Here is a 13,160-nt window from a genome sequence, read left to right as displayed (position 1 = left end):
GGGGGATTCATTGGGTTATAGGAGATATTGAGATCTCCGAATCAAAACATGTTTATCTCTTCCTCAAGCAATGCGTTCATTGAATTTTGCTTGGCAATCTTATATGATTGGATCCCAATCCCTTGGCTCACCAATTCTCTCTAAAAACAAACAAATTCCCAATCCCTTGGTTTAAATGTTCATAAGAAGAGATGATGCTCGATCACTGATTATACCACACAGTTTCATGAACCACAATTTGGTAGGATTACATGTCACAATATCCATCCAAACCCCAATCCAATTCACTGTGAGAAAGCTTCTCTAGCATGAATCCTCCATTCCTTTCCCAAGGTTCCGAAGGATTCCAAGTATGGGTAGTTTCTTTCCCAAGACAACTACTCAATGGAATTAGATCGAGAAGCTTTCTAACAAAATTCAAGAGAAAAGATTGAAGAAGAAGATAAACTATTATTGATTCATTGAATTACAATAGAGCTCCCTAACCCAATGAAAGGGGGTTTAGTGAGTCATAGCTCTGAATTCAATTACAAAGATATGAAAACTAGCTCAAAGTGAAGGTAAAAGTTCTCTCTAACTTAAATTCTATCCTATTTATACACTTTCTATATTGAGCTTCTGTTGTGTTTCTTGGGCTTTGAGGCCTCTCCCTGCTTTCCTTTTGCCTTGGGTTTATGGTCCATAATCTTGATGAGGCTGCTGGTCCAAATTCTGTAACATTCATTGAGCCAACTTAGTGATAATCAAATAATGGCACATGACTCAATAAATTGAAATTTCAGACTCATCAATCCTTCAGGCCCAATCCCATAAACCATGATATTCAATTGGGTTTCATACCAGAATAAGTTTAAGTTAATGTTTGTGCTCAAATACTAACTTAAACCACAATATCTTTGGTCCAGAAACCTTTTCCAAGAGTGGCGTTTAAGTTGCAGTTTAAGCTTAAACTGCAGCTTAAACGCCAGACACTTCCAGTGAGGCCTTTTGTAGAAGCACGTTTAAGCTTTAGTTTAAGGTTAAACTGAAGCTTAAACGTGGAAATGGAAGAAGGCAGCCCTGGAGAGTCATGTAGTCGAACACGTTTAAGCTCCAGTTTGAGGTCAAACTGAAGCTTAAACGTGGATATAGGAAGGGCAGCCCTGGAGGTCGAACACGTTTAACCTCCAGTTTAAGGTCAAACTGGAGGTTAAACGTGGAAATGGAAGGAGGCATCCTGGAGGTCGAACACGTTTAACCTCCAGTTTAAGGTTAAACTGGAGGTTAAACGTGGAAGCTTAGAAAGGTAGCCCTGGAGGTGTCGAACACGTTTAAGCTCCAGTTTGAGGTCAAACTGGAGCTTAAACGTGGAAATGGAGAGAGCAACCCTGGAGGAGAAAACTTGGTCGAACACGTTTAAGCTCCAGTTTGAGGTCAAACTGGAGCTTAAACGTGGAAATGGCTCCCTGGTGCTTTTCCCATTCTGGCGTTTAACCTCCAGTTTGAGGTCAAACTGGAGGTTAAACTTCAATTCCAGCATTTCTTAGCCTTCATGATTCTGGCGTTTAAGCTCCAGTTTAGGCTTAAACTGGAACTTAAACTCCACATGTGATATTCAAGCTTCCTTTATTGATTTTGTTGCTTCCTTGCCTAGCCTCTTCTTTCCTGAAATCATCCAAACAATTGCATCAAAGTCTTGCAAAATTTCATGAGAAATCTTCCATTCATAGCATTCAAGTAATATAACTAAAACTCATGGAAATTGCATCAAAATCATATTGTTTGGATGGTTCATTGCTTTGTTATTCTTTTAACCATTTTTGGTTACTTTAAGCTCAAGAAAATGCATAAAACAACTAAAACTAACAGAAAAATGCTAGTGAAACTAGCCTAAGATGCCTTGGCATCAAACACTTATGTAAATCATTGGTGAGAATTTCAGATAAGCGAATAGAGATGCTTTCGTTCCTCTGAACCTCTGCTTTCCTGCTATCTTCATCCAATCAGTCTTACTCCTTTCCATGGCTGGCTTTATGCAAGGGCATCACCGTTGTCAGTGGCTACATCCCCTCCTCTCAGTGAAAATGGTCAACGCACCTTGTCACGGCACGGCTATTCATCTGTCGGTTCTCGATCATGTTGGAATAGGATTCACCCTCCTTTTGCGTCTGTCACTAATGCCCAGCACTCGCGAGTTTGAAGCTCGTCACAGTCATTCAATCATTGAATCCTACTCGGAATACCACAAACAAGGTTTAGACTTTCCGAATTCTCTTGAATGCCGCCATCATTCTAGCTTACACCACGAAGATTCCGATTAAGAGATCTAAGAGATACTCATTCAATCGAAAGTAGAACGGAAGTGGTTGTCAGGAACGCGTTCATGGGGAATGATGATGATTGTCATATTCATCACATTCAGGTTGAAGTGCGAATGAATATCTTAGAAGCGAAATAAGATGAATTGAATAGAAAACAGTAGTACTTTGCATTAATCTTTGAGGAACAGCAGAGCTCCACACCTTAATCTATGGAGTGTAGAAACTCTACCGTTAAAATTACATAAGTGAAAGGTCCAGGCATGGCCGAGAGGCCAGCCCCCAAAACGTGATCAATAGATCAAAATATAATCCAAAGATGCCTAATACAATAGTAAAAGGTCCTATTTATAATAAACTAGCTACTAGGGTTTACAGAAGTAAGTAATTGATGTATAAATCCACTTCCGGGGCCCACTTGGTGTGTGCTTGGGCTGAGCTTGAGTGTTGCACGTGTAGAGGTCCTTCTTGGAGTTGAACGCCAGCTTTTGTGCCAGTTTGGGCGTTCAACTCTGGTTTTGGCTCCTTTTCTGGCGCTGGACGCCAGAATTGGGCAGAGAGCTGGCGTTGAACGCCAGTTTACGTCATCTATTCTTGGCCAAAGTATGGACTATTAGACATTGCTAGAAAGCTCTGGATGTCTAATTTCCAACGCAATTGGAAGCGCGCCATTTCGAGTTCTGTACCTCTAGAAAATCCACTTTGAGTGCAGGGAGGTCAGAATCCAACAGCATCAGCAGTCCTTCTTCAACCTCTGAATCTGATTTTTGCTCAAGTCCCTCAATTTCAGCCAGAAAATACCTGAAATCACAGAAAAACACACAAACTCATAGTAAAGTCCAGAAATGTGAATTTAACATAAAAACTAATGAAAACATCCCTAAAAGTAACTAGATCCTACTAAAAACATACTAAAAACAATGTCAAAAAGCATATAAATTATCCGCTCATCAGTCCACTTGACCAAATATGCATCCCTACCTTGATCCTAACCCCATTACAACCTATAAAAAGACCTCATGATACTTGTATGCATGCATTGAATAAATGTTGATTGTTAGAAGAAAAATAAATCTTAGAAAGCATGAAATAGAGGAGAATTGAGAGAATCAACCCTAAACACTTGAGCGAATAGAGTGCAAACACATCCAGTGAGGGTTTGATGCTCAATTACATGTTTTCACCTATGATCATCATTCTTCATGCAAGTTTGTAAAATTATTTAATAGCTCAATTCAATTGTGGTTTGACATGGTTGTTAATACCTTTAGCCCTTGTGCATATATGCTTCTTGGACATTGATTTATTTTGACCAAGCAATTGCATTCATGTAGATAATTGCATATAGTTTAGGTTGCATTTAGATTAGATTTCATTGAATAAATGTTGATACCCTTTGCTTTCTCTTGGTTTAAGCATGAGGACATGCTTGGTTTAAGTATGGGGAGGTTGATAAACCCATTTGTAGGGTTTATCTTGTGCTTGATTTAGGAGATTTTATAACCTTTTACCCACATTTATCCAATGAAATAGCATAATTTTGTAAATTCTCCTTTAATTGTGCTTAAGAGTGAACACATGATTTTTAGGACTTAGAATAGCTAAATTTAATTCACCTTGATCCCATTAGATGCCTTGATATATTTGTTAAGTGATTTTAGATTTAGGAGGCAAAGATTGGATCAAGGGAATGAAGGAAAAGCATGTAAAAATGGAGAACTCATGAAGAAATGAAGGAATCGCAAAAGCTGTCAAGCCGACCTCTTCGCACTTAATCGATCATAACTTGAGCTACAGAGATTCAAATGATGCGGTTCTAGTAGCGTTGGAAAGCTAACATCCGGAGCTTCGAAATGATATAAGATTTGCCATAGTTGCATCATGTTTAGGGGGCTCGCACGCGGCATGTACGCGTATGCGCCGATTTGGACGAGATTCATTAAAAGCAATTTGTGGCCAGCGAATTCTAAGCCTTGTGGTTCAAATCCAACTCATTTCTAATGCTATTTGACCCAAGGATTGAAGAGGGATGAGAAATCTAGTCATTAGTTTAGTTTTATTTTAGTTTTATTATGCTTTTAGTTAGTTTCTAGAGAGAGAAGCTCTCACTTCTCTCTAGGATTAGGAGTAGGTTAGATCTAGATTAGGAATTCTTAGATCTAGGTTAATTTCATGCTTTGATTTACTTTTTCTTTTGCAATTCTTCTTTTTCTACCTTTCCTCTCTCTAGTTTAGCATTTAATTCTTGTAATCCTTTACTTTTATGTTCATGCACTTTTGTTTCTTCAATTTTCATTTAAATGCAATTTATGTTTTCATATTCCTTTATTGTTCATTTGATTTGTTGTTGTTTAATTTCTTGCAATTGAGTAGTGTAGATTTACTTTCCTTGCACTTTTTACTATGCTTTCCTTTTATGCCTTCCAAGTATTTGATAAAATGCTTGGTTGGATTTTAGAGTAGAATTTTATGTTCTTGGCTTGGGAAGGTAACTTAGGAACTCTTGAGTTACTAATGTCCAAGTGATTGACGATTGGGAGCCATTAACACTAGATCTCGCTAATTGATTTGGTAGAGAACTAGGACTTATAGTCTTGGATTGACATAGCTCACTTGACTTTCCTTTATTAGTTAGAGGATGACTTGGTGGGGTTGATCCTTGCCAATTCTCATGTTGTGGTTAGTGATTAGGATAGAGATCCTTGATCACCAACCTTTGCTAAGACCTTTTTAGTTGTTAGTTTATTTTCATTGCCATTTACTTTTCATGTTTCTTATCAAAAAACCCCAAAATACCTCATAACCAATAACAAGACACTTCATTGTAATTCCTAGGGAGAACGACCCGAGGTTCAATACTTCGGTTTATAAATTTAGGGGTTTGTTACTTGTGACAAACAATCTTTTGTATGAAAGGACTATTGTTAGTTTAGAAACTATACTTATAACGAGATTTCAATTGTGAATTCTAGACCACACAAAAGTCTAATCATCAGAAGTCCCCAATGAAGTCGTGGATTAGCCGTCTAAGAGACGTATCCTCAAGCTAGTGGTTCATTGATATCCGATGAAAGATGCTCACTGAACCCATGTAGAATAGAGATAACTTTTGATGGTTTAACTCATTCATAAGGTTGAAGAACGAAGATACATCTTGAGAGAGAATCAAACACAAATTGAAATAGAACAGTATTGCTGTTATTAATCCATAAAACTCACCAGAGCTCCTAACCTTAACCTAGGATGTTTAGTGGCTCATACTGTAAAATGAAACTTGAAAATATGAAATAATGTTCTATGGTGGTCAAAGATCCTGAAAGAAGAGTGATCTTCTCCTATATATTCTAATCTAATAACTTAGGATTACAGAAATATGATAGGCTTAGGCTTTTAGTGCGAAAATCCACTTTCGGGGCCCACTTGGTGAGTGTTTGGGCTGAGCTAAGGGTGTCTCCACGTGCTAGGACTCCCTAGGGGCGTTGAACACTGGCTAGGGGACCCTTTTGTGCATTGGACGCTGGCCACCTCTCTCTGGGCATTGGACGCCAGGGCTAGGGTAGATGGCTGGCGTTGAACGCCAGTTTTGGCCCTTCATCTCCAAAGACAAGTATGGACTATTATATATTGCTTGAAAACCCTAGCTATTAGCTTTCCAAAGCCGTTAATAACGCTCCATTTGAATATCTGTAGCTCGAGAAATGGTTGCTTGAATGCACGGAGGTCAGATCCTAACAGCATCTGCTATGCTTTCCTTGCTTCTGAATCAGACATTGTCAAAACTCTCAGATTTCAGCCAGAAAATACCTGAAATCACCATAAAACAGAACAACTCATAGTAGAATCTAAAAATGTAAAATTTACACTAAAACCTATGAAAAATTAATAAAACTTAAACAAAACATGTAAAAACTATATGAAAATGATGTCATAAAGCGTATACAATATCCGCTCATCACAACACCAAACTTAAACTGTTGCTTGTCCCCAAGTAACTAAAAACAAAGTAGGATAAAAAGAAGAGTAAGATACAATAAATCTCAGAGTTTTCAATGAAGCTCAGTTTTAATTAGATGAGTGGGACTTAGTAGCTTTTTGATTCTGAATAGTTTTAGCATCTCAGTATCCTTTGAAACTTAGAAGTGGTGGTCTCTTTAGGAACTTAGAATCCAGATGATATTATTGACTCTCCTAGTTTAGTTCTTTTTAATTCTTGAACACAGCTTTTAGAGTCTTGGCCGTGGCCCTAAGCACTTTGTTTTTCAGTATTACCATCGGATACATAAATGCCACAAACACTTAACTGGGTGAATCCTTTCGTATTGTGATTCAGCTTTGCTAGAATCCCCAGATAGAGGTGTCTAGAGTTCTTAAGCACACTCTTTTTGTTTTGGATCACGACTTTAACTGCTCAGTCTTAAGCTTTTTTTTACTTGACACCTTCACACCTTCACACCACAAGCATATAGTTAGGGACACTGTTCCTTTCGAGTGCTTAGGCCAAGATTTTGTTTATTTTAGGCCCTCCTAACCATTGATGCTCAAAGCCTTGGATCCTTTTGCCCTTGCCTTTTGTTTTAAAGAGCTATTGGATTTTTCTATTTTTATTTCTTTTTCTGCTATATATGTATATATTTTTTTCTGCTATATATATATATATATATATTATTCTTTTAATGCTTCTATTTGCTGCTTTTTCTTGCTTCAAGAATCAATTTTTGAATTTTTTAGATTACTGATAAACCACTATTTTTTGGTTTATCTTGTGTTTAATTGAATGGTTTCATCAAGTCCTCACCCACTTATTCATACTAAATGCATGGTTTTACATTTTTCTTCCTAGTATTGTTTTATGGTTGAAAACTTACTTCCTAAGAGATCTTTAGTTAGTATATTTTAATAGGGCAGGAATGGCTTAGAGAATGAAGAGGAAGCTTGCAAAAATGAAAGAAACACAAGAAACTAAGGAGATGACCAGCGAACATCGATGCACACGCATGGCTCACGCGAGCGCGCGGAATGGAGAAAATTGCAACGACGCGTGCGCGTGCCTAACGCGTACGCGTGCATTGGACTCTGCACGAATGATGCGAATGCGTGGACGACGCGTACGCGTGACCTGCGCGATCTGCAGAATTAACAGAAAATACTGGGGGTGATTTCGGGCCGCATTTTGACCCAGTTTTTGGCCCAGAAACACAGAATAAAGCCAGAGAACATACAGAGACTCAACACACCTTTTACACAACACAATTTTAGATACATTCACATTCTCATTAGGATAGTTTTTAGCTTTTAGATATGAATTTAGAGAGGATTCCTTTCCCTCTAGGTTCACTTTATATTCATTGCTTTTGCTTTTGGATATTGAAGAGTCATTATCTCCGTTGAAGACATTATTCTAATTTGTTTCCTTACTCACTCTTTTATTTATTTCATATTCTTAATTCTTGTTTAAAGTGGTAGTTGGATTATTTTCATGGATTGTTAGTGAAATGGATTACTTTTATCTTTAATTAATTTTCAAAGATTTATTTTATTCAATTTATCATGTCTTCTTCTTATATTTTTTTGAGCGTTATATCCATGTCAATGGAGTAGACTCCATACTTGACATGGGGGTTGATTAAAAGGAGACACTTGAGTTGGAAGGCTTAAGTGCTGATTAAACTGGAAGTTGTTGGCTAGTTCTGTATTTACTAACGCTAGACCTTCCCAAGGGAGAGAACTAGGATTTGCGAATAAGAGTTAGCTCAATCACTTGACTTTTCTTTATTTAGTAAGGGTTAACTAAGTGAAAACAACAACTTTTTTAATACTACACTTAAGAGATCCCAACAAGGATAGAACTTCCAATTAATCATTCCCCTAGTCAAGGCTTTTTATCTAGAATATTAATAATCATTCTTAGTTCTTATTGCTTTAATTTACAATTATTTAATTGCTTATCAACCAAACTAAAACTCTCTTGGAAATTCCTAATTAATAAAATAGCACCCTTCCTTGCAACTCGTTGGTAGACGACCTGGGATTTATACTCCCAGTATTTTTATTCTAAATTTTTGTGACACCCTTTTTAAATTGGTGAGGCAGATTTTAGCTGGTTAAGAGCTATACTTGCAATGCTGTTATCTTATTAAAAATCTCTTAATTGACCTAACTTCTGCCACGCACCAGTTTTTGGCGCCGTTGCCGGAGAGTTGCAATTGTGTGCTAAATTATTAATTAGCGTACATATTTTTAGTTTTATTTGCATATTTTATTTTTACTTTATTACCATGAGCTATATGTTTCTGTCATTGAATGACGCGTTCACTGTCTGATCCAAACTTAGCCACGTTTGATCCTGAAATTGAAAGAACTATTTCACGTATTAGGCGAGCTCGTCGTCAGTTAGCCTCTGAGGGTGGTGAAGTGATTGTTATCAATTCACCAGTCTCATCTGAGGGAAAATCTGAATCGCCATCCGAGAGCAAAACAAGCTCCTTTACTATTGATTCAGTTCATTCACGTGCAGATAGAATGGCAGAACCTAGGAGGATTACTCTCCAGGAAGCTAGAGCCCTAGATTTTACAATGCAGCCGTATCAAGGGCATCATCCAACTCTGGCTGCAGATTTTGAACTAAAAACTGCACTAATCAACTTGATGCCTAAGTTTCATGGCTTACTTGCTCAAGAGCCCATCAAGTACCTCAGGGATTTTCAGACAGCCTGTTCTACTGTTAGGCGTCAGGGTGCGAATGAAACTTCTATTCTGTTAACTGCTTTCCCGTTTTCTCTTGAGGGAAAGGTGAGGGAGTGGTACTACTCCCAACCTGAAGTGACTGTTACTAACTGGGATACGCTCAGAAGAGAATTTTTGGATAAATACTTTCCAGCTGAAGTTACAGACAGACTAAGGAAAGAGATCTCATGCATTGTTCAAGGAGAATCAGAAACTCTATATGAGTATTGGGAGCATTTTAAGAACCTTCTAGACGCATGCCCCCATCACATGATTGATAGGCTAGTGTTAATCAGCTATTTCACTCAAGGCATGAAGCCTCAGGATAAGACTACACTAGATGGTGCTAGTAATGGTTCTCTGAAAAAGTACAAGACCGCAGATGAAGCATGGCAACTGATCAGCGACTTAGCTGAGTCCACCAAAAATCACAGGCACAGGAATAGCCATTCGAAAGTTGTTGCAGAAGTTTCCTCTAGTACTAAGACTACTACTCTTACACAGAGTATATGTGAAATGACCAACCTACTGAAGCAATTACAGTTAAATCAATAATAACAGGCTCAGCCTTCCCAACCACAGCAAAGCCAACAGTTAGTACCTCAAAGAGTATGCAGCATATGTGCTGATTATAGTCATTATACTGATGAATGCCCGCAGCTCCAACAAGAAGACAATACTGTGGCAGCTACTCATAACTTCTATGACCGCCCGAATCAAGGATACAATCAACAAGGCAGTAACTACAACCAAGATGGAAACTATAACCAAGGATGGCAGGACAACTCCAACCATAGTTGGAGAGATAATTCCAACCATGGCTGGAGGGACAACTATAACAGAGGAGGAAGAGACAACAATAGAAACCAGGGGTGGAATAACAATAACATACAGCAGAATCAGAACCAACCTTACAGAGCTCCTCACTTAAGACAATCACAAGGACCCCAGTAAAACCAACAACAAGTCCCATAGATCACTTATCCCACTTCCTCATCAAATGACGAGATGCTTCGTTCTCTTGCACAAGGACAACAAGACATGCAGACTACACTAAACTCTACTCTAAATGGTCTGAATGCCATTTTACAAGCTCTCTCCACTCGGATAGATTCATTACCTACTTCTAGTAACCAACCTTTAAACTCCAGTGGAATTCCTTCTCAACCCTTACCTAACCCGAAGGGTGGCATCAATGACATTACTTTGAGGTCTGGAACCACACTGTAAGAGAGAAACCAAGAGGAGCCAAGCCCACAAGTACATGCCCCAACTGAGGATGTGATAGAAGTGGAAAATGCTGAAGAAGAAGTGGAAGTACAAGACAAGGTTGAAGAAGAAGTAACTCAGCAAAGGAATGGAGCCCCAAAGGATGCAGAAGCTGCAAGTGGCGCCATCCCTATCCCATTCCCGCATCATGCAAGGAAGTCCAAAAGGCAGATGGATTTTGAACCCAAAATGGTAGAAATATTAAAAAAGATTGAGGTAACAGTTCCCCTTTTTGATGTTATTCAGCAAGTACCTAAATATGCAAAGTTTCTGAAAGATTTATGCATTCATAAGGATAAAATTAATGAATTAGAAACTCTTCCTTTAGGTAGTTCTATATCTGCTTTAATGGGAGGTATACCTGAAAAATGTAGTGATCCAGGTCCATGCATGGTTAACTGTACCATTGGAGGTGTAATATTTTCTGATTACATGTGTGACTTAGGAGCATGTGTTAGTATAATGCCGTTGTCTATATATGATACTCTAAGGCTCCCTCCCTTAAAAAGGTCGGCAGCTCATTTTGTGTTAGCAGATAAAAGCATTATTACAGTAGTTGGAATTGCTGAAGATGTATTAGTGAGCATTAAAGGGCTCACATTTCCCATTGACTTCTATATCCTGGAAATGCCCCCTAATGACTCAGGAAGACCATCATCAATCCTGCTTGGAAGATAATTCCTGAAAACCCCGAAGTTCAAGTTGGACGCATTCTCAGGAACTTACTCCTTTGAGATAGATGGTAGAACAGTAAGTTTCAGTTTAAATGAAGCTATGAAGCACCCTCCGGAAGATCATTCTATCTTCCAGTGTGACATCATTGATGAAACTATAGCTGAAGTTCACCAAGAAGAATTAGAAGAGAAGCACATGGAGCAAGGTCTAAGTGTGGGGACACCCTCTGAACATAATGAAGACAACTTAACATTACCATTAGCCCCGGATGAACCAGAACCTAGCCATGAGCAGAAATTGGAATTGAAGCCCCTTCCTCCACACCTCAAGTATGCTTACCTTGAGGATAATCAGAAGTTCCCAGTTATCATTGCAAGGGAACTAACTTCTCAACAGGAAGAGCAACTGCTTAGTGTGTTGAAGAAGCACAAGAAAGCAATTGGGTGGAGCTTGGCGGATATAGTAGGCATCAGTCCTCAAGTTTGTGAGCATAGAATATATCTAGAAGAGGAATCAAAACTCGTCCATCAACCCCAAAGAAGATTGAATCCTACCATCTTAGAAGTTGTCAAGAAAGAAGTGACCAGGCTACTTGAAGCAGATATCATTTACCCCATCTCAGATAGTGAATGGGTCAGTCCAGTACAAGTGGTGCCCAAGAAGTCCGGAGTCACAACAGTAAAGAATGAGCATGGAGAACTCCTGACAACTAGAGTGCAGAATTCATGGAGGGTTTGCATTGACTATAGGCGTCTCAACCAAGCTACTCGCAAGGATCACTACCCCTTGCCATTTATTGATCAGATGCTCGATCGCCTGTCAGGTAAATCCCATTATTGCTTTTTAGACGGATATACAGGCTACTTTCAAATTCATATAGCTCCTGAAGATCAGGAAAAGACCACTTTTACATGTCCCTTTGGAACGTATGCATATAAAAGGATGCCTTTTGGCCTATGTAATGCACCTGCTACTTTCCAAAGATGCATGATGAGTATCTTTTCAGATCTTATTGAGAACGTTATGGAAGTATTTATGGATGATTTTAGCGTATATGGTGATTCATTTGACCTTTGCTTGGATAGTTTAGCTAGAGTATTGGACAGGTGTGTTAGTTCAAACCTTGTATTGAATTTTGAAAAATGTCATTTTATGGTAAAACAAGGGATTGTTCTAGGACATGTTATTTCCAATACTGGTATTTTTGTAGATCCAGCAAAGGTAGATGTCATTTCTAGTTTACCTTACCCCTCCTCCGTAAGGGAAGTCCGTTCATTCCTTGGCCATGCAGGTTTTTACAGGAGATTCATTAAGGACTTCAGTAAGGTAGCATTACCTTTATCCAGACTGTTGCAGAAAGATATTGAGTTTGTGTTTAGTGAAGGTTGCATGCAAGCATTTGATAAGCTGAAAATCGCCCTGACTTAAGCTCCAATTATGAGAGGACCAGACTGGAGCCAACAATTTGAAATTATGTGTGATGCCTCCAACCATACAGTAGGAGCGGCGCTGGCCCAGCGCGAAGGTAAGGACCCCTTCGTAATTGCTTATGCATCTAAGACCTTAGATGCTGCTCAGTCTAATTACACTACTACTGAAAAAGAGTTTCTAGCTATTGTTTTTGCTCTGGATAAATTCCGAGCCTATTTACTTGGTACTAAGGTAGTAGTATACTCAGACCATGCAGCTCTAAAATATTTATTAGCTAAAAAAGAGTCTAAACCAAGATTGATACGTTGGATACTGTTGCTGCAAGAATTTGATTTAGAAATTAAGGATAGGAGTGGTAACCAGAATTTAGTAGCAGACCACTTGAGTTTCCTTGAGCACATTAAGGATGACTCCACTCCTATCAATGATACTTTCCCATTTGATTGTTTGCAAGCAGTATCTGAAGTAGTTCTTTGGTATGCACTTGTAGCTAATTATCTAGTTAGCCATACTTTCCCTCCCAATTTCACTAAACATCAAAGGGACAAGCTGAAAAGCGAGTCTAAATATTATATATAGGATGACCCATATCTATGGAGGTGTGGTGCTGACCAGGTAATTAGAAGGTGTGTACCCTAATCAGAATTCCAGTCCATTTTAGAGGCATGCCACTCTTTTGAGAGTGGAGGACATTTTGGCCCACAAAGAACAGCTAGAAAAATCTTAGACTGTGGATTCTGGTGGCCTACTCTTTTTAAAGATGCT

Source organism: Arachis ipaensis, chromosome B1 (genome assembly GCF_059453495.1).
Source record: "Arachis ipaensis isolate K30076 ecotype BB chromosome B1, ASM5945349v1, whole genome shotgun sequence".
Taxonomy (NCBI): Eukaryota; Viridiplantae; Streptophyta; class Magnoliopsida; order Fabales; family Fabaceae; genus Arachis; species Arachis ipaensis.
The sequence above is the reverse complement of the archived record's forward strand: the minus strand, read 5'-3'. Positions refer to the sequence as shown.